Below are 23,243 nucleotides of genomic sequence, written 5' to 3' on the forward strand. Positions count from 1 at the left end.
TGGTGATAATATCGCATCCAATGAATTTGACCTACCACTTCATTATCGGAAAAGGACTTAATAACTGTTCATAAGTCCACATATACATATACCCTAAGGTAAGCATGGGCAGAGTTAAGATTTAATTTTTTAATATGATATAGATATTTTTAACCTTGATATAGTGACATACATCCAAATGAAAATACTAAGGATTAAGGGAAATGTTAATGGAAAGAGAAAAGTAATGGTAAGAGATGGCTTAAAGTTAAATAAGCAAAGGGAAATGAGTTTAGTTAGAGGAAGGGGCACACCCAGTAAACAAAAAAATAACAAACTAGAATGGGAATGACTAAAAAGTACTCATGGTTAACGGAAACATTTTAAATAGTATGGTCAAGGGAAGGTGGGGGCACTAGGGGTCACCCACCTCGAAATAAAAAAAAATTAAAAAAAAGATTTCTGAGATTTAACGTTGACATTTTCGATTTTAAAATAGATATTTTTGAAAAAAACGAAATAAAAAAAACATAAACCCTGTGCTTCATCGCTTTAAGAAGAAGGGATTATGCAGCCCAATATAAACACATACAACCCTGAAATAAACATCGCATACAAATTACACTAAAGTTCCACAATAAGGTGATCGTTGTGCAATACAAAGCGAGGTTAATTAGAAAAAGGTAACAAACATTGACTCATATGTGTACGCATTATTACTGCAAATGAATAATAGAAGAGAGGGGAGAAGGGGCAGGCCCGACCGGTCTACGCAGCGCCCTTCAATTTGTTTCACAATAATTAATGACTACAGGTATGATGCAATCTTTTTCTTTAAGCACAGCACATTTTCCACGTTCTTTTGTGCCTGTTTTCTAAATAAATGTGCCCCATGTTGACCAAATCCCTGCTTACTGTGCAACTCTGTTTTCATTGCTTATGCAATAAATGGCAGACGCTATATCATCATATTGAAACCACAATTCTCTAGTAGTCTTTATAACTATCGATGAGGGACAAAGTGCTGGTGGTGCCCAGTGCGAGAATCATTCTTGACGCCCCCACACCACATAAACGCCTCCTCAGAATCTCTCACTACGACCGGGCATAAGTACCCCTTATCTCTCCAATCATAAATGTTTGCTAAACACAGCGCCCAACCCTGAGGTCGGCGCCCCCTCCACAGGTCAGCGCCCAGTGCGGCCGCACCAGTCGCACTGCCCTAAAGCCGGCCTTGGGGATAAATGCGTTTAATAACGGTATTATCAACTGTGCACACCGAGGCCCTGATGATGAGGATACTGGAGTGCTAGAATACCTAATTTGGCCGCAATTCCTCCACCAAAAAGGGCTACTGTGTTTTTGTTTCCTGGAATGGGGAATGCCCACTTGGACCCGAAGAAGGGAAGAAATCCTCTCTGCAGGTGGAAAGTGGCAGTGGGGTGATGATCAGGGGAGGTTGGGGCAGGCCTAAGCGTGCCCAGGGGAAGAACTGTCATCCAGGCTGCTGCACAGGTTGGTCGGGGGCAGGGCTGTGCTCCTGCCCGCAGCACCTGGAACCTGCATCTTGCAAAGCACGGATTAAAAAAACAGGGTTCGTTACCTGCGGGCCTAGAATTATTAGGTCCAGATTTGGCAGGCTCGATGATCCCACGCCAAGAGATGCTTGGAATTCTGCTGGGGGTATTCCCACACAGAATTCCGAGCTAAGGGGGACATTCTGCCACTCATAACCAGAGCCTGAATGTTAAAAACGTCTCTTAGATGTGTGGGCATAAAAACATATACAACAGGGCCAGTACATAGAAAACCCGTTTTTTAAAGATACAGGAGTCAACAAGTAATATATTTAGCCAGCGTAGGAGATGCAAAAAAATTCGTAAATCAGTGTGACCTTCGGATATGGGCGATGTAACGCATAGTGCATAACAGTCTGTCAATCAAAGGTTTAACAATTTGTTAAGGAAACATAAAGGCTAAATAAGATTTTCATTTAGCGGCAATTGGTGCTTCATTTGTGAAAAAAAAATTAAATGCCAGTGCCCAAAGTATTTTACACAGGTCCACTGCAGCTGACAAAACCCACATGTCACTTTAAAATGCAAGTTCACATTCGGTCCTTTTTTAAGGTATATTAAATACATATATGCTCCAGAAATGAACTTTGATTAAAAATACACAGTTATCGCCACCATGTGGTGGATTCTCATAAATCCGTGGCAGTGTTTGCAAATAAGTGCTGGTTACACCGGTACAAATTAAGCATGGGTGACAATGCACCCTCCTTACTGCCTCTGTGCTGTTACTGCTTACAGCCGGTATTGTTCTGGTAAAGAATCAAGCTTAGAGCTGAACAGATCCTCCATTCATTACAAATCTGGAGAGTTTGGAGGTGCTCTGGAGATGGCCGGCGCAAAAGGCGAGGATGATGAGTGCATATGGCAAGCCACAAAAATAGACACATCTCATGATAGAGTAAATTTGAGAGGCCAAAAAGCACACAACCAATGAGCAACTCCAAACATGTGCTGCAACTCTGAAACCAAGTTTTTCCTAATAAAATGTCATGGTTGATTCAAATATTAGGTAGATTTAGAAACCATTTAATATGGAAGAAAAATTGCTACAAGGTGGCAGAGACAAAAAGAAAAGTTAAACGGAAGTGTTCAAGTTCTGAACTTCACCAGCTTTCAGATGCGACAACAGAGTGAGGAATAGAAAAAGGAGTGGTATCTCTGCAAAATAAACTCAAGATCAGAGAAAGATGAAATCGTGGTCAATGGGAGTGTGGCAGAGGAAAGCAAAGGAGTTGAAGGACACAGCTCAGCAGAAGAAGAAATAATAGCAGAGAAAATGAGAGACAATGAGAAGATGAGAGAAACTAGAAAACAAGATAATGAGTGTTGGTAGAGAAGGAATAGATTAAGGAAGGGAACACATGAGATGGTGCTGAATGCGGTGAAGTCCAACGCATGGAATACTGCAGAGTATACCTTTGAATGGAGAATTCCATTTAAACTATAGTGGCCCACTAATGATCAGAATTCCTTACATTCCAATTGTAGGCAGTGGCTACAGACAGCTCTAGCTGTCTGTAGACAGGTCTATTTATTCCAATCCACAACATATATTTTGAGGGGGGTTTGTGCCAGCCCCATGCTTTTCATTGGATAGCTTTAGTGTCTATCTCACCTCCCTGCGTCTCCCAGTGTTTTGATTATATGATGTCTTTATCCTTCCAGTGCTGATGTCATACTTTCCTTGCAGTGCATGGGAGGGTCTATTTTTATTCCTCCCTCCCTGCTCCTCCATCTCCCCTTTTGAATAAAAAACATCTAAAACGGCCGCAGTCGATGTGCATTCGCTCACCATGGTCATCTTTGTACGGAATATATTCAATTAGAACAAAATGCAATAACTCCTTAAATGTGGTAGGCAAAGCATTCCCATCACCGCAAGACCTCCTTAGTGCTGTGGACATGAGAGATTCGTCTACTTGGGGGTCTTTGCGGAACCTCGGGTACTTGCAAGGAGGCTTCTCCAATTTAAGCATTTATGGAGTCTAGGTGGAATCACTTCAGCAATAGCACCAGGCCGAGCCCCCTGCCCTCCATCAACGACAAGAGCACGCCACAAGGTGCAATGATGTCACTAACCTACCAGATGGTGCACGCCCAGGCGCAGTTAAGGTGATCTCCGCATACCCAGTGGCATTTCTCTTCCCAGTTGCAGTTGGTAACCAAATGATTCCTTCTCATGAGCGTGGCCAGGCTTTGATCCATGAGTAAGAATAACCCACTGCAAGCCCAACAGGGAATCTTTTTATGGGGGGAGCGGCAGTCCCCTAAGGGCATGGGGCGACCTTCCCCGGGGGCATATTTATACTTAAGTCATTTCCTTTCTCTGGGAGGGGCAATTGGGCCAAGCAGGGTGGCGTGTAATCACCCTCCGAGGGAAAATTCAAATTTGGCAGTCATCTTGTATTTTCAATGCTCTTGTGCAGGTCTCCTCTTCCAACTCCAGGCAGAAAACCTAACAAGAACGGCAGCATTGGAAAGGGGAGAGAGGCTACTTTCAATGGTACCCCAGGCTATGCATCCCTGCTCAGGGATCGAGACAGGAGACCTTCATCACTGACCAGAAATCCCACTACACACCAGGGACGTTTATTTTGCGGAGGGGTAGAGGTTGCCCCCTTTGGTACTGGAACATGTGTATCTTCCAAGGGCATATATTATTTGTATTCACCCCACTACTGAATACAACATTGGCAATGAGTCAGCCCACTCCATCCATTGTCATTTCGTGGTGTCATTGACATTTTCCCTAGTCCAACGTCAGCATCCAGCATGGGGCAACGAGTCAGCCTGCTTTAGCCACTGGCTATGTTCACTGTGAGTGACGCATTCCGCCATTTCACATGTAGCACATCCTCACACAAAGTAGTTTCCTTCCTTGCCAAGGATACTATGGCAACATTTGCTTTTTGAGACCAAACAAATATTTTTACTTCTACCCAATGTTTTTTTTCATATTGATGAGGGGACGGCAGTTTATTGTAATTTCATTGATATAGTGCTTACTACACCTGACAAGGCATTGAAGAGCTTTTCGGCGAGTAGCACGCTACTCCAAAGCCCTAAAGTATTAGTGGTGGATTAGTATACGAAAATAGGAGTATAATATTAGTATAGGGAAACACGAGTTAATTTGAGCGGAGCACATGTGAGTCTGTTAGCTGGATTGTATAGAGTAATGGAGGGATAGAATAAGGAAGAAAAGCGGAAGTGTTAATTGGGAGAGCATAGTAGTAAATTGAGGTCTGGGATGAGTAAAGGAGTAAAGGCGAGATGGAGGAGGGAAGAGCCTGTAGAAAGGGATTAGGAAGAAAAAGAATCAGAGTAGAAAAATGAGGTTTGGGATGAGTCAAATGAGAGATAACATGAGGGGGAATTAAATAAGGTTGTTTGGGAGCTCATAGTAGTAAACTGATGTTTGGGGTGAGCCAGGAGGTGTAGAGGAGGGAGGAGCCTAGGAAGGATTATTTTGGAGACCATAGTAGTAGAAAGGCTTTGGAATGAGAGAGAGTTCAGAGAGTTCAGATACATTGATAGAGGTGTAGGGTGATGGTAGGACGGAGAAAAGCTTTTGGGAGTGTCAATTTTTTACTTGTATGATAGGACAGAAATAATAAATATATAGATACACGATTACATAGTAAGGGGATATATGTGTAAGGAATATAATACATTGAGATTTGTATGCTTTGTTATTGTGGAGTAGTGAGAGGAGATATTCATGTAGTGGTTTTCTGTGAAAGATTTGTATGTGTAGTACTGCTGGTGAGTGCTATTTGAATAGAACAGGGGTTGGTGATGTGTTTTGGAGGAGAGTACATGGTGTGTAAGAGACAATGGACAAAAGTTATAAGTGTTTGTGTTAGATTTGATAACTTGAATGGGTAATGCGTGTGGTGGAGTGGCGTGTAAGCATTGTATGGTTGTGTATAATTGGTAAAAAGATGACACGGGTGTTGGTGGATGGTGTGATGGACGGCTGAGTATACGTTTTGTGATGATAAAAGGGGATCTGTTAGGAGCAAGTAGATAGAGCTGGTGTTCTGTTTGAACAGGGAGTTTGTGTCTGGATGAATTAAAGTTATGTATGTGGCTTTGTGTTGTGCTGGTGATGTGTGGATGTGTTAGTGGACGGAGTTGTGATTTGTGTGAGAATTCAAGTGCCATAGTGTTGTAGTTGGGGTAAAAAATTGTTTTTTTTTCAGGAGCTTTTTAATAGTGCGAACTTGACCCTAAGATATCGGCCGGACACATTCATTTTTTGTTAGGCACAGGGAGATTAAGTGATTTGCCCAGAATCACAGGATGTTGAGCGTCCCTGCCGAGTCTCGAACCTGGTTCTCCAGCGTCTAGGTCGACCAACATTCTAGCTGTAAGGCTACTTCCTCTCCCCAGAATTGTGTGTAGGTGTGGTTTGTTGGGTTTGGTAGTGGTTGTGTAGTGGTTCAATACACACTGAAATCTGTATAAGGTTTGTTTGTGGTACATGAGTAGAATGCCTTTGCTGATGTGTTTGGATGTTGGTGGATGTGAAGGACTTAAGGTGTTAGCTCGTATGGGAAAATTGGGCAGCATCTCTGGCCCTACGACCTAGGCCTGACCCGCATAGGCCCAAACAGGCAACTGCCCTTGTCCTCTCCACCAAGCCCAAACAGGCAACTGCCCTTGTCCTCTCCACCCTTAGCCTAGACACCCGGGTTGAGACCTAAACCTAACCAATAAGAAACTTAACCCTAAACTCCAGAGCCAATGAGAGACCTGGCCCATTTAACTAATCACAACCCTAGCCCTAACAGTCAATCAAAGCCCTAATCCCTAAATCCAATAGGAAACCTTAGCTCTAGTAGCCAATCAGAACCCTAGCCCAAACAGCCTATGTAGCAAACCCTCTGACAACAAGAACCACATATAACAGCACTCAGCACTTGTCAACTAAAAGCTTAGTGCTGTGTGGTCTACCTCTACAACATTTTTACACCACATCCATACCATCTGAGCACACTCATAAGCACGAAATTCATCAGAGCGTAAGTTGAATATTATTAAAGTAATTACACTAATAGGACTTTGGGACCTGCCCTGCTACTTACCCAAAAGGATGAGAAGATCGTTAAGCTAAAGAAGAAAAAAAACTTTTAGTACAGCCAAAAGATTTCACAAACAAAATATTTGACCCACCCCAGAAGCAAAGGGCTATATTACACCACACCCAAACTCTCTTGCACACATCAGCCGCACACTGCATTGTGTACCCTGCATGGTTTGCATCCTCAGTCATGATCCGAGGACACTGAGAAGTCGTAGGAATATACAGGATGAAGCTCATCAATCTGAAGACTGTGGGAAAAGCTTATCCTCCAACTGTGTGGATCAGGACTGTCCATCATGGACCAAAGGCCTGGGCTCTCATATGCCACTAGGACAGAGCTGAGAGAGAGCAACCTTCCCCAACCAACCCTGTTGGGTCACCATTAAAATGACCTGTTACAATCCAAATGAACTAAGTTCTAATCACGGCCAACAGGCCAAAGCCAACCCGAACTTGTTCCAACTTCACTCCATGTGTAGTTTTATATACGTAAAGTTCTGCTTCGGTATAAGTTTAGGATTTTCACCACTCGTGCCACATTATCTTTTTATTAAAGTTACCAAAGCGCATTTTTCATGCAGTTGTGCCAGAGTAGTGTTCTATTATCACACAGTTCAGCTCAAGTGAAGAGATTAATGACTCGACACAATGTGCCTGATCTTGACCGGTGTACACATTCTGACCTAGAAAATGTAGTGTACCAGACAGGTGAGCTCTCATGATTCAGACGTACTACTATCGCAAGTCCCTTAGTTTGACATTATTTGACTATCTGGCCCCGTGCAATAAATATTTAGTACACGCAAGGGTCCTTTACTGAAATGGTTTTAAACTGGTGGCAAACTGACAATCAAGGTAACCTGGTGGAAACGAAACGCCAACTACAAAATCAATGTCATACTAAGAAAAATAAACAGCATTTTCGGAGAATCCACTGCCAAAATAAAATCGGTCCAGCAATAAGAGAACGCTATTATTGTAAAGTCCTTTTCTTATAGAAGGATAGCTAAAGCCAGCGGAATCCTATCTAACTCAAAGAATCGCTATTACATAGGCAATGATAAGTACGACTCAAAACAACTTGCTTAACGCACAACACAGAAATATACTGTGACGTGGGAAGTGCGACTTACCAGATTTGGTTCAGACTTAACACCTGCAATTGTGCTGGGTTAACCAAACAGTAACGTATTTTTTAAAAAAACATTGATTTTTGGGGGGGTCAGCAAACCAAGGGGGCTTGAGTAATTTTCAACATTTAGACTTCTCTGAAAATGTCTTTGCATTTTAGTTTCCCTTATTTTGCGTAGCAAGTTGCCAAGTATTTTCTTTTTTTTTCTCTTTTTTAGATTCTTTGATATAGTGACTTCCTATGAGCTAGGTGTTCTGTCTTGTTTCTAGAGGCAATTGCTTTCCTTGCCTCTATGAGTTTTATAGTACACGCTCAGTTGTACAGTATTGTATTGCTATCTCACTTTCAGCTTGTATCACACACACAGAATTCTCAGTGAATTATCATTTCCATTAGTTACTCTCCATTCTCTCTAGCACGCAGAATTTGAGGAAGAGTTTTAGATAGTTAACTGAGATGGCATCTAACTGGATGACAGCTACCCAGGCACTATCTCAAATAATGGAGGATAACTCTGATGCAGGTTCTGATACTAAGACTGCATCTGAGGGAGAGGATCATGGATAAGAATCTGGAAGTGATTATTCAGTTGGTGGAGTTCCAACCGATGATGACTTGTCTTTCAGTGTTAATTGAAGAAGATGTCCATGGCAGTCGTGCTGTCCCTTTGCAAGCACAATTGGTGGAGCTGAGAGCCAGTGTAAAGCAACACAGCTTTCAGCCACAAATTCCCCCATGGAGATACTGGATATAAAGTCAATTCTGCAAATTGTTTTGCCTATTGACTACTTCCATCCTTGTGTGGGTAATGTGTTCCTCGAGGAAACTGTGCACCAAACAAACCAATGTGCTGAACAGTTTCGGAGGGAGCATTGAGGCAGTCTGGTGCCTCGTTCTAGGGCCCACCTGTAGATTCCCATTTCATGGGGGAGTTGAAAAAATGTGGCCCCTGCACTCCTCATGGGAACAGTGCACAAACCAATCATACAGTCTTATGGATATACTCTTATGGTTTGGACAGCAGCCAGCTTTGCATCAGTCATGATCAGAAATAGTTTTTTGATTCTGCAGCGTATGCGGCATTTCAATAATAATTCTGCATAATTTCCGCGGCACCCTCCAGACCATGACAGGTTGTTCAAAATTAAGCCTGTCATGGAACATTTTCCTTCCAAGTTTTCAGAGGTTTATACTCCAGAGAAGAATATAGCGGCCAGCAAGTGGTTGACCCTGTACAAAGGGCGGCTGCTGCTCAGGCGATATGCCAAACAAAAGAGTTAGTTACCATATCAAGCTGTACACACTATGCAAGAGCTTCACTGGCCATGTATGCAACCTGAGAGTATATACGGGGAAAGACTCCAGTATAAACAGGGCAGGATGCAGGATGGTCTTCCGTGTCAGAGATTAGGGAGAAGATTGTATGGAACCTATCACAATTACTCCTTTGTAGAGGTTATAACCTTAATGTGGATGTCTATATATGAGCCCAGCTGTTAAGCAAGCTGCACAATGCTGTCACTGTGGCTTGCGGTACAATTTGAAATCAGCACAAAGCATTCCCTCAGGAGCTTGTTTGTATGGAGCGCAAGAAAGGCCAGAGCAGTGCATTGCATTGCAACGGACTGCTTGACATGAAATGCTCGGATGGGAGGCAAGTATATGTCCTCACTACAGTTGAGATGAGAACACTTCTCCAGTCTTAGTTTGGGTCAGCCGGCAGAATTACAATTGTACAATAGAAAAGGTACATGATTGGGGTGGATACAAATGACCAGGTAATGAAACAATGCCTAGGTTATCAATTGTCAGCCTGCCACTGGAAGACGGATCTCTTTCCTTGAGTTTCGGTTGTCCGATAATCTTGTAGAAGCAGTCGGCTCTACTTCGTCTGCTGCAGAGGAAGCTGCAAAGGCTGCAAGATCGATGCTTTGCCGACCACATTCGTGCAACAGAGTATAAGAGTAACTCATATTGCTGATGTAGAGTTTGCACTCAGCAAATAAAGAGGAAGGCAAGTTCTTATTACTGTCCACAATACCTATCTCAGGCAGGCCTGTGTTTTCTAAAGTTCTTCCCTTTATAACACACAAATGTCAAGTACTGGAAAACTGACTGAAGTGAAGAGGTCCGATTAATATTTATAAACGTCTTTAAATGCCTGTACATAGATAAATACCTTTCATGGCCCATTACTTGACTAGCTATGCAGCCTCTCAAATTGTTCCATCATGTTTGGAAAATCTTTCTCATAGTTATTAACCAAGGAACTACCATAGTGCAAGACTCTTTTTCTTCCTGAATGAAAATTGAGCCACTTCAACTCTATTAAATCCATTAACTAGGAACCCATAGGTTATTGACTCCACTCATTGGCCATATTTGTGGCACACTTGCTACCTTCATCCTCGGTCGAAAAGTGGCAGATATTCTTTCCACCGTATTAAAAGTGCATTAAAGTCAATGCACTGGGAATAACAGTGGGCGAAACATCTGCCTCATTATGACGGAGAACCCAGACCACCCAACGCCATGTTCCCTATTTTTCTGGAAGTGATCTTTAGGAAATTTAAGAGGGTCTGCCCCAGTATGTTTACACTGATTTTCAAATGTAGTAAGTCTCACACTGTCCTAGAGATTGGACAGAAATACCCTAGGACACCCCAAACTTACTACCACACAGTGGAAGTAGTTGCGTATAGCACATTGAGTGCAGTAAAGGAGCATGAAAGACAGCTCTTCCTGAGCCTAAGGACCCTGCCCTGGAGGGAGAGGGGGCATTAGTAAAGGTTCACCTGTCAGGTCTCTGAGTGAGACAGAGACATGAAGAGAGAGTCAAAGCTTAGCCTACACTTGTTTTCGTAGGGATCGCTTGTAGGTAGAAGGCAGATGGTCAGACGGGACACACATATTTTCCTCAATTTTGGTTGAATTCTCAGTTCCCTCCAGGGTGAATCCACAAAACATGGGTAATTTACAGTCTTTAATATGTGGGGGAAAAATGAACAAATTTGGCCTGGATACATTTTGTGGAAAAAAATGATGAAGACTTAAGCATGAAGTGCCCCAAAGCTCAATCAAAGGGCTCAGTGCTGGGAGGGAGAAAAGCTACAGCAGCTAAGGGGTTAGAGGATAGCTGCCATCTTTGAACATCATGGCTGAGACAGGTTGGCTATGCCAATGCTTATTTTGCAGTTTGCCGAAACATGTTTACTAACCTCTTTCTCAGTGCCTCGTGAGTAAATGCGTGGTACCACATTCTGCTAATAGTGAGAATATTAAATGGTTTCAATGTAAACACTCAGGATCCCTTCTGATGCTGGCACTGACAGCAGCTCTCTTACAAGGGATGCCACCAACAGTGGAGTAAAGCACAGCGAATCCAGCTGCCAAGCACCCCTGTGATATCTAATTCTGCACTGATTTAAAAAAGGTGTTTTGGAACGAGGGCCTCTTCGTGAGTAAGCCTTGGGAATGTTGGCATCGCTCATGCAGCTGCCACTCAGCCCGGGCTTTGCTATTTCAGGGGCAGAGCAGCTTATCGGCCAGCCTGGTTCCACACGTGACGAAAGACATCACCGACGGCTCTGACAGAGATGTGTGATCCGAATTCAAGACTTAGCACTGCCTTTCCCCATGAATCGCAACATATCGGAATATTAGACTGCCGTGCAAGACTGACAAACCTGTCACCACAGTGCGATGAAAACACTGCCTTGCAGGGAGTCTGGAGTTGTTTGTAACCAGATCAGCCACTCTCTACACAGGGTTTTTGTTTTGAGATCAGTGCGTCAATTTGCTGGCAGTGAATTTGCAGTCTCGGTCCAGAGCATGGATTGTTTTGGAATAGTTGTGCCTCTTGGATGCTTCCCTATGGAAACACATCCGCCGACATTTAATTTATTGCTAGATAGGCTGGAAACAGGGTAGGGTATTTTTCCATTGAAATTCTCGATTCATTAGACAAAAATGACATTTGCACATTGTGGCCCGGAGTTAGTGATACTTTTAATGTATCTGTTCATCTCTTCCTCGGATGCAGCAGTCAAGGCTGACCGTGCTATCCAATAGCCTGACCTGTGAACAGACCATCATTAAAGGGCTGCCCAGGGTGAGCGATGGATACCCAACAACCTCTCACTATGCACATCTGTAATCCTGTGGTGTACGGGATCACTGATGCCCTGTGCAGAGCCACAACGCACCAAGGACAGTCTATAGGTGATCGAGTGCTACGCTCTTTTAGGGCATGGGCCTGTAGGCCGAGGTATTGATGACAATTGCAATGCTACTCATGTCAGATTCATTATGAGCCTCATTTTAAGTTTGGAAGTAACACAACATCCTTCAAGGGGTGGAGGAAATGCGGTGGACAATACTCTGGTACTAATTGCCCCCTCCCAGGGATAGTATGGGGCTGTGCCTTCTGTTGGCTGGCAGCTGTCACTTACAATGAAAGCACATACAAAATACGTCCTGGCTCCCCATGTAGATTAGTTCTTCTATGCCACATACCACAAAATCAATTTTATTTCCATACATACTGATCCTTACAGGCTTCCTTACTAGATGCCACCACAGCCCCTACAGCCTCAGGCCAATCAGGAAAAATGCCAAGTAAAGAGCAATGTGAGCGTGCCTCTTAAAACGCCTCAGGTGTGGGCTGTGCCGCAATCAAGGGCGTGACAGAAACTCACAAAATGAGCTGGCACTTTTGATGAATGTTATTACACTGCTGTATTTTGTGGCCAAGCACACATCGTTGTGGTGAAATCTCTGCTCTGCTTGGCATTCCTCCACACTGTGAGTGTACACTAAATCCCAGTGCAGTTCTAAGACAAAACCAAGTCACATGATGGCTGGGAGAATTGATGGTCAGGTTTCAAATACTAGTGCCAGCAGCGGTCTGTGCAGGTAAACGCAGTGGGGCAGTGGGGCTGGACAGGAAAGGGGGATGTAGACAGACGACGGAATAGGATTTACTTATTTATTTAATTTTCCCTATTCTGTCTTCTGTTGATTTATCCCCGGCCCACTGCGCTTACCTGCACGGACCCCCGCAGGCTAATACACCGTTTAAAATCTAGGTTTCTAACTTCAGACATTAAAATCTGTCAGAAGTGTCCAACTGGTCCAGGGCTGGAAGAGATGTTGGCCATTACGTTCCTTGACCCCTTCCAACACACATGGTGAAGACTTGCTTAAAACGTTGGCTGGCTACTTCATAGATACTCTACGGTCTTGTAGAAAGCTGGAGGTAACAGATTGGTTGAGGCAGGGACGTCTTAAGGATTTTGGGGGCCCTGGGCCAAATATTTTTCGGGGGCCCTGTTGGGAACAGATTTGAATTTATGATCCAGTGACAGCTCTTTCACGCCCTCTTTGGCCAAGTCACTGACAGTGCACAAGCACACTGGTCCAAATTCAACATGTGTTTATATCTAATATTCAGGGATAGTGATGTGGTTTTAAATATTGTAACACGACAGCAGCTCACTAATATTACTGCAAATTATCTATTTCCCCTTTCTCCCATGTGAGGACCTGTTTTGATCTAAAAGAAACTTTTTTAAAGAATGTTGCATGAAACTTAAACACACAACATTTGTCTGAAAAATGTCTGCAACAGTCTCTCACACATTCCCCTCATTAAAAATAAATTAAAGGAAAAAACTATTTACAACAATCTGTCTAAGAATTATTCAAGTTCATCAGGGCATGACCCTCTTAGAGGGGCCCACCCTAGGAAGGCTGGGGCCTGGGACTTTGCCCATGCCTTAAAACATCTTTGGGTTGAGGTCCATCTAAGAGGCAGGGAGCCATGGCCATGCTAATGATGCCCTTCAGTATTAAGAGAAATTGATGACGTCATGGTAAGTGCAATATTGTGGCAGGCTTTGTGCCTGCATTGCACATATAGAATAAACTTGAGACCTTCCATTCTCACAAGCCATTGTTGGCCACGGGTGTGGCTTAATACAACGTTCAGCTATAGAAACTGAAACCAAACGAACGGGCGGCTGCAGATTTTACGTAATGTCGGTGATTCAGCAAGAGACAGATGAACACACTGCACTGACACCTAACTTAGAAAAGGAAGACAGCTGTAAGACAGACTGGCTATTTTGAAGGTCTATATTACCTTCAAGGCTGTCCTCTGCACAATTGTTATTCCACATTCAGAAAAATAAATATCCAGCAACCAAGGTGGCAGATCACGAATGTTGCTGAACACGATACCAGGGCGGCAGGGCTATGGATGACGAGCCCAGTTTTCAGAAAGTTGCATATGGATGCCATTAAGAGTCTGATACTCAACACCTTCCACACAGAGCGGGGTCCTGTATTTGTAATTTCAGACGTTAAAAGCTGGTAAGAAGAGAGGCCATTAGCTTCTTTGGCCCCGTACAACACGCACAGCCTTCATTACAGTGAACAGCAGAAAATGAAAATATGTTATACACAAAAAAGGAATCTTGAGATAGGTTTCTATATTATTTGTTGTAAGAAGCAATCTGACACTTGCATGGAGCCCAGCCTCCAAGGGCTCCATCAGCTACGCTTAGCCCTTAATCGCTGCGTTCTTAGTCTTCAGGTGTGAGGCTCCGCCTTCTCAGAGAGATGAGGATTTAGAACGGGATTTTTTTAGTATTGTGGTCAGCAATTACAAATCAGGATTGGTGGCAACACATTATAGTTTCCAGGTTTCTTAAATTACGGACCAATCCAGCGAGTCTTGAGAAACTGATGTAAAGACCCATGAATTTCATACCAGGCTTCTGCACAGATCAACCGCCCATGCCATGTGAAATTGCCAGGAATCAGATTGCTAGATGCTATACAAAGACGTTCGTTGAAACTGGCACGCCAATTGTGAAACCTTAACGAAACAGTCCAGTAATGAGGCTCATTACCACGCCTAAGCATACCTGTTTATCCTGTCTGAATGACATCACCATCAAAATAGGGCAGAGAAGGAAATGGATAATAAGGCTGCCTCTTAAAGTATACTTCAGCATTTTAAGCAATCAGTCTGCGGAGTTATTCAGGCCAGTAATACCCGACAGCCTGCTGTAGCCGCTCCTACACCGAAAGTTGCAGCATGTCAAATAAAGGCACTCTAAGCACGTCAAATAAAGGCACTTCTTCAAGCACGTCAAATAAAGGCACTTCTTCAAGCACATCAAATAAAGGCACTTCTTTAAGCACGTCAAATAAAGGCACTTCTTTAAGCACGTCAAATAAAGGCACTTCTTTAAGCACGTCAAATAAAGGCACTTCTTTAAGCACGCCAAATAAAGGCACTTCTTTAAGCACGCCAAATAAAGGCACTTCTTCAAGCACGTCAAATAAAGGCACTTCTTTAAGCACGTCAAATAAAGGCACTCTAAGCACGCCAAATAAAGGCACTTCTTTAAGCACGCCAAATAAAGGCACTTCTTTAAGCACGCCAAATAAAGGCACTTCTTTAAGCACGCCAAATAAAGGCACTTCTTCAAGCACGTCAAATAAAGGCACTTCTTTAAGCACGTCAAATAAAGGCACTTCTTCAAGCACGTCAAATAAAGGCACTTCTTTAAGCACGTCAAATAAAGGCACTTCTTTAAGCACGTCAAATAAAGGCACTTCTTCAAGCACGTCAAATAAAGGCACTTCTTCAAGCACGCCAAATAAAGGCACTTCTTTAAGCACGTCAAATAAGGCACTTCTTTAAGCACGTCAAATAAAGGCACTTCTTTAAGCACGTCAAATAAAGGCACTTCTTCAAGCACGTCAAATAAAGGCACTTCTTTAAGCACGTCAAATAAAGGCACTTCTTTAAGCACGTCAAATAAAGGCACTTCTTTAAGCACTAGTCCACACTTTCGATGGAAGAATGAACTGTAAACATGAATTCATAAATCATAGTACAACAACACATTATCTCATAAATTGAAGGTGCAAAATATGAATCCCCGCCAAATTGGGTGTTAATACCCTCTCAATAATGCATAGACCAAAACAATGGGAATACCAACCAATGGACAGGGCAAGAAACTTCACTCGAAGAAATGACTGCGGACCTTGCTAGGAGAAAAGGAGCGCGGAGAAACCCCAGGCTGAACCCGGGAAGCTATGGCACAAAATAGCAGGATTATCCTCAGTCTAAAATTAAGCAGCAACAACAATACAGGTCTAAACAATCTGTCAAATTCCCAAACCAATTTAGCAAAAAGGGGAAACATTCAACAAGTAAAACAAAATTAAAATGATAGAAATCATATAATGGGAAAGGGTTTACGAATTTGTGAAGTTTGAAAGCCAAAAGGCACCAGGAAGCAACACAATGCCAATTCAGTCTATGGTCATGGGTAACTAGGTCTTATGCGCCTCTTCTTGCAGACTGCAGTGCAGCCCCGGCTGAGTAAACGTAGCTTTTGTCTCTCCTCACCACTTTTACTTTCTCACATTTAATCATCAAAAGTGGAAGGTGATATTTTCCAGTGGGGTAAGGGAGGACACTATGAGAGGCAAGGGCTCCAGAAGGCCACATACAATGAAGCTCAGGTCCTGCTTAAACACCTTCAGTCTTGGTGTTAGATGCTCTGAGTGGGACCATCTGAGGACAGTAACCGGATCACATAGCCACCTTTTCCCAATGGCTATTTTTATGTTGCCTCTCTTTTCTGTTGACTATTTCATTGCCATAGACAGTCTGTGTGCTAATTTAGACTATCTTAAATGCAAACATTTGAAGCACCACACCCTTTTATGGGCCATGATTCGGAGCACCAGGCCAACTTATGGGGGGAAATTGTAGGACTTTACCTTTCTTATTCCCTTGATTTGATTGTAGAAAGTGATATGTGCAAGGGAGATTACATAATATAATCTTAGTTTACAGATGTGGAATAGTTATCATGTATGGATCATTCCCTCCACATTGACTCAGTGCTTAGTATGTAGAAATATAAGTGCCAGGCTCAAGGTATTCCACTTCTACAGCACCACCCACAGCACCTGCCACTGTTTCCACATGGCAGTGCCAGCCTTTCATACTTACTATCACACTTAAACAAGAGTGAAATTGTGGACTATAACAGGTCATCCCAGGCTGTAGGGGCGGCATGGAAGTGCAAGATTTAGCATTTTTTGTTATTTTGTATTACAAAATATTGGTGTTGTGTTTAATAAAAATAGACTGAGAGAGCCACCAAGTAGTTTACTATCATAAACAAGTGCCAGTGCTTATTAAAATTAAGTGCCAGTGCAGAGCACCGGAAAACACCGGCACAAATTAAGCACTGCATTGACTACTGATATCGTGAAACTTGCATGTCAAAGTAGAGCACACCATTGCGTATGTGTAGTTAGAAACTGAGGGAGTGGAGTAGAAAAGGTACCATGGGCACTAGTGCAAGCAAGGAGAATGGGGCCCACAATCCCTGGAACTGGTGGTACAATTGGCAGTACAAAACAATTATTTTTGAGTGCAGTAAGTCCCTCGGACGCCTGGGCTGATAGCTATGTCCTTGCTCATAATTAATATTCAAGATGCCATCTGTGGCTGAGGAGTAAATTAAAATACAGACTCTTTTAAAGGAATGAACGAAAGGCTGCACTATCAAACCGACGCTTGTTTTAATAGATTTATGGTATTATTTTTAGGGATGAAGGTTTCACTGAACAAGCGTGATCTTGCTAATCACTTTTTGTTACCGTTATCCTGTAACGAGTACTTTTCGTCTCGGCAGACGGATGTTTTAAAGCAGGAAGTGCTTGTCTGTAGAATGTTTTTTTCCCTCGTAGCAGTCGCTTGCTGGTATCTGGGATTTATTTTGTATTCGACGTCTATACCAGCAGACCAGTGAAATGAATGAGCTTCCCTTTTCGGAAAATGATGTGCATTAAATGGAGTGAAATAGTGGCGATTTCGGCGAGCCCTAATAAATATCTCAACCATTGCAGTTCAGTTCAGCAGACCTGTCGAACAAGGGAAGCCAGTGATGCATTGCGCATGCGCGTCTTTCAGTGCTCATGTGCAGCAGTACAGGCTGGGAATACTGTACCAATGGAAACCAGGCGCGGTAAGCAACAAGGCAGTTGTTTTGCTCCCAAGCAGCACTACTCGTTTCCGGAAGTGATTTGGGAGGCGCAGTGAGATGCCCTCGGACATATTACCTTCTTTGTTGGTCACACGGGTGGCACACAATCTGGATGCACGCTCCCCCTAACGTTCAGCCTCCACCCTGGAAAGCTCCAAGGAAGCAGAAGAAGAAGCGGCATAGTCAAATGATCTGACATGAAGAGGTTTTTTTGTGTTGCTACAACAGAGTTTGTGCACTGACAAGTCCAAACACAGACGGCCTGTGGTGTGTACCAGGGGCAACTTGTTAAAGGTGACAGGCTAAAGAGGAAGGCAGGGGTCAAACATCAGACTGCAGAGGGCGGTATGTTGGTGACTACGGTCCTGCAACAGGCTACAGTGAAACGTGAGCGCGAGTCCTGCCAGGCTCTGCAGGAAGGGAGTGGCATCTGTACTTGGGCCGAGTGTTGGAAATGAAGTCAGTAGTAAACAGACTTAAACACCAGGGTGACAAGGCGTCCCGGATTTGCTGGTTTTTCCATCATCTGTCCAACCTTCACAATTTGTCATATGTCCCGCTTTTCGGAGACGCTCCTCTGAATAAGGAGGGAGGCAAAATATATCTTATTAAAATACTCTCATGTGTTGCAATGCAGGATTAGTTAGCAGCCGCTAGCAGAAAGTCACATAGTTAACATAAATAATACTATGTGTAAAAGTTGCATTCATTTATCACTGATTGCGTCATTGTCTGTAGTTTCTATGTCAAATAAGTCTTTCTATCCTGCTTGACAGATGCAAAGCTGTAGTCCTTTTCTATGTTCATATAATGCCCCAGTTTTTGTTTGTGTGAAACATTGTTGTTGATATATTGTGATTACTCAGGTTCTTAGGGTTACAGGATCTGCCACATTGGTGGTTACCTGGTTTTTGTTGGAGCACCTATGACAATCGGAGGCCCTTTATAATGGATAGGATATGGATTTAAGAAATCATAAAATGTGACAAATAACAAATCAAAACTTGTGATTTCTTAAATGGAATGTACTTAAATGCATTTGTGAGAAGTGATTGCAATTAGTGCAACGACTTCTATCAAACGCATTGATATTTTGCAAACCAACCTATGTACTAATAGTTAGTTCATTGATTTATGACTTCGGGGCAGCTAGGTAGCTTTTGCCTTTTTAATGCCCCCTCTACTCCTTGGAGATATTTTACAGTACGGGAAATGATTTTCTGATCTGCTGAGTTGAGGCAGGCCAAAATGGCTTTTTTGCGGGAGCGCACCCCTAACTGGTCCCAAAGGGGGCGCAACCACAGTCGCCAGGTCATTTCCTACTCTGCCCTTAGCCAGGGCACATTATGCGTGTAGGAGGGCAAGATCCCAAGGCGGTAATTCAAGTATTTACTTTTTGTCCTACAGTTTAGAACCTCTCCCAGGTATTGCTGTGGTTTCTGGATCTAGCAGCTGTTTAATATTGACCAGGCATTTTTCTAGAGTTGCCATATCTTCTAATGAAGATGTTATTTTGGTTGTTTTATTAACTGCTTTTTTGAAAATGTCAGGGCTCGCTAGTGCCGGCCATAGTTCTGCTAACCCTAACAGTTTAATTGTTTAATCAATGTAGTCTCCTGCTGATGAATGTGATCTTTTAGAAATGTCCTCCCGTATATGAGGGCTGATTGAATTTTCCTCAGCTGGTTTAAGCTTATGGCAGAAGATGGCAAAGACTGCACGCCTGATATGGGCTGGTGATGTGTGATGGGGAGCTGGGAAATGTGCCCCAGAGAGCCTCCCAGCCGTAGGCCAGAGTTGGAATCCCTTTTGCCCTGCGATTTCTAATATGGGGCTGAACGAGTGCCCATTTAGATTCCTAAACATGACCGACAGCCCTGCTACCAAGACAATCTGTTTCCTTTTAATTACCTCCATATGCGGTTTGAATGAGTCGTTGTTATCGAAAAAGAGGCAAAAGTATTTGTAATCTTTTGTTTCCGTAATCTTTTTCCAGTCGAGATACCAGCTGGCCTTTTCTTTGGGTATGGTCCTGGCGAGGATCATGATTTGTGTTTTTTTGCTGTCTATTTCCAACCCATTCGCCAAGGAGTATGCTTGGGTGTTCCCAGGAGGCGTTTCATGCCGACCCTGGTTCGGCTTAGTAACACCAGATCGTCGGCATAGAGAAGGTCGATAGTTATATCGACCCAAATTTCGGAGTATGTGAGTTTATGGAGGACAGAGCTGGGGGAAGATCTGTCAGGAATAAATTAAATAGAATGGGTGCCCTGTTTGAGACTGCTTGTTGTTGGATAGCCCTCGATAGATTGGCTCTGCTCCCCAGCTTGATACTAACCCATGTAGTGGAGTATAGGTTTTCAATTGCGCCAATTTTTCTGTTTTATTCGGACCCTTTCGTGAGCTACGCAATCAAAGGCGGCTTGATAACTGATGTAACAGAGGTAGAGAGGGAGTTTTGCAGTTCTGGAGAAGTTAAAAAATGAGTGAAAGAGCTATTGTGTTTAGTTAAGCGGGATGATTTGAGTGCCAAATCACAGAGATGTTCCAGTAGCATCACGGCATGGTATTTAACCTCATTGTCAATGAGGGCCATTAACTTGTAGTTCCCTGGCTCGAGTTTGTTGCCTTCTTTGAAAAAAGGGGAAATAATGGAGCCTCTCCATAAGGCGGGGATCATTGCTCCCGTTAAAACGTGATGAAAAAGTGGCACCATTGCTTCAGCTCATTGTGTCAGGTCTGTCTTGTATATTGCCTGAGGAATACAATTTGGGCACGGTGCTCCTGTGGTGCGTCCCATTGCTATCTGCCGGAGTACATCGTTGGCAACAATGATAAGCGTGCTGCCTGTAACTGACCTCGGCTACACTCCTAAGTTAGTTTCCTTGTGGAGATTGACCCATGAGTCTTGCAAGGTTGCGTTTGTGCTGATTTGCAAATTGAAATGGACATATAAGTAGGCAGTCCAGACTTCTTCTGAGATGTTAGATTCCAACCTGCAATGTGCTGGGCTTCTTAGGGCATTCACCGTTTTCCAAAACATATTAGAATTATGGTGCTTAAGGTCCCGGATAAGTTTGGCCCATAAAGTCTCTGTGTTTTACCTCTTGATGGCACATGTTGCTCATTTGAATTCATGTTTAGTGGGCCTCAGGTTGGCTATGTGTGTTTCGTTAAGTAGGGACCTGCAGGCTGTTCAAAGGGCCTTGTTAACTTCCCATTTTAATTGGTTCAGTATGCCAGCCTTGTGTATTTATTGGCTTTTCGAAGGAATGGGTTTGAATTGGGTCCTTGCTGAGTTTACTCTTGTGGCGTACTATTTGGCAAAGGTGTCGATGAATGTCTCCCATTGTTCTCTAACTGAGCATTTTAATTGGTGAGTATTTAGCAGGTTTAGTTTGGCTTCTTGTGCGAAAGTACCTATCGTTTCGGAGGACCATTTGACTATTTTTAGATAAGTTGAGTAAATGGCCCGCAGGCTCTGCTGTGCATTTTTTCTCCGTCAGATTGTTCCAGTTCTCTGGGAAGATGATCGCTTTTAGGTCTTGGTCCCATTTAAAAGGAAAGCACCGAGTGTAGCAGGGGGAAGGATGCCACTAACTAATCTATTAGTGAGTTTCCATTTGTTGAATGAAATGAGAGGGCTGGGGGGATGTCCCCGTTGAAGCGGCCGTTTAGGACCCGCAAACCTAGGTGCTCTAGTTTGCAGAGCAAGTTTTGGCCCATTGAGACCCTCCTTCCTAGGTTTGTTTGTGTTTGTTTGGGGATTTCCAATTGGCGTTCCTGAGCCTCTGTAACTTCATTCCTTATAGATTGGCCCAACCGTTTCATGTTGAAATCTCCCGTCACTATTAGCGGGGAGCATGGGTGCGACCCTGCTACTTTAAGAATGTTTTCTATGAAAAATAATTATATCTCCCTAGGTACTTCTGTGTATATAGGTGATGCATATATATTTATTAGTGTCACTGCCGGTACCTTCCCACTGTTTTCCAACATCAGGTGCGCTATTTGGAGATTTTAAGAATCTGTAGTTAATTCCTTGCTCCTAACTTTAATCACTGTTGACAGGTATATTCCTAGGCCACCTTCGCTTAGGACAAATTTTTCATCCTTGATGGCTGGGATCAAGGTATAGAAGAAGCCCAGAACTCAGACTGGCTCAAGGACCCAAGTTTCTTGCAAGGCTATGACTGCAAAGGATTGGAGGGATCTTAGTAGTTCCTGATCTTCTAGCTTATCCCTCAGGCCTTGAATGTTCCATGAGCACAGCCTTAGGCTAGATGCTCTTTGGTCTGGTCCTATTTCTTTAATCCTGGTTCACTTTGAGGGTGGCTGTCGGTTGATTGTACCTACGATCCACCCCCATTTGTTCACAAAGGTCTCGTGTTGGACTTGGCCCTTTTTGCAGGGTCATCCCTGAACTTTTTGCCTTTCTCCTGTATTTTGTCTGACCTGTTTTTGTTGGTTTTATGACTCTGGGCGCTTTACCACTGCTGATCAGTGCTAAAGTGCATATGCTCTCCCTATTGTAAAATTGATGTATGGATTAGAGACTCCATGATTGGCTGGTTTGGTTTTCGTGTCAGACCCTAGTACAGTGCACTGAGTGTTCCCAGGGCTTGTAAACCAAATGCTGCTGGTGGGCTTGCAGCACTGGTTGTGCCACCCACAGAAGCAGCCTGTAAAAGTGTGTCTCAGGTCTGCCATTGCAGAGCCTGTGTGCAGTCTGGTACTGCCATGCTGACTGGGCAAGTGCAAATCACTTGATCTCCCCGTGCCTACCAAAAATGAATGGGTCCATTTGTAGCGAAACTGGTGCTCTTGTAAAGCGCTCTGATACCCGACCAGCATGAAATGCCAAACGTTATTATTTGACTGGTCTGTTTGCTTTGGCGCATTTCTGAGAGACAGACCCCTAGGTTTTGATAGGATTTCCTCTGTTGAGCTCTTGTGGTTCTTCTCTGACACGTATGAGGCTAGCGGCTTGTTCCACTCTTCTTGTGTTACATCAGAGAATTCAGTTTCTACTTCTGTAGCATTCCTTGCCAGAAGCAAGCAGATTTGGGCTGTGTCAATCCTTACTTTACTATTTGGCCTTCCTGAACCTTCCTCCACCTCCTATTGGGTTAAATCGAGGGTCAGTCTTGGGGTGTTTCTTCCTGAACTGACCCCCACTGTGGGGCCTGATGGTTGGTTCACCGATTGCCGAGGGATCCTGTAGGAGTTCGCAGAGTATCTAATAGTCTGTGTATATACTTGGTTCTGGATTTCGTTTCCTGTTGTGGCTGCTGGGCTGTTTGAGCTATTTTGTTAAGAATCTGCTCCAGCTTGATTTCCTCTTTTTCTATTGTGCTTTCATGACTCGGGGAGCTTCCCCT

The 23,243-nt window shown here is 43.5% G+C and overlaps 1 protein-coding gene and 1 non-coding gene across 2 annotated transcripts in view; both read right to left on the minus strand.

Annotated features, from left to right (window-relative positions):
- LOC146864068 (prolactin receptor-like) overlaps nt 1-23,243 on the minus strand; it is a 620,035-nt gene that overhangs the window by 518,261 nt on the left and 78,531 nt on the right. The window lies entirely within an intron of this gene.
- Nucleotides 6,801-7,020, minus strand: LOC146864069 (small nucleolar RNA SNORA73 family). Its single transcript, XR_014977540.1, has one exon. It is a non-coding gene; the product is annotated as a small nucleolar RNA SNORA73 family (small nucleolar RNA).

Source organism: Triturus cristatus, chromosome 2_1 (genome assembly GCF_964204655.1).
Source record: "Triturus cristatus chromosome 2_1, aTriCri1.1, whole genome shotgun sequence".
Classification (NCBI taxonomy): domain Eukaryota; kingdom Metazoa; phylum Chordata; class Amphibia; order Caudata; family Salamandridae; genus Triturus; species Triturus cristatus.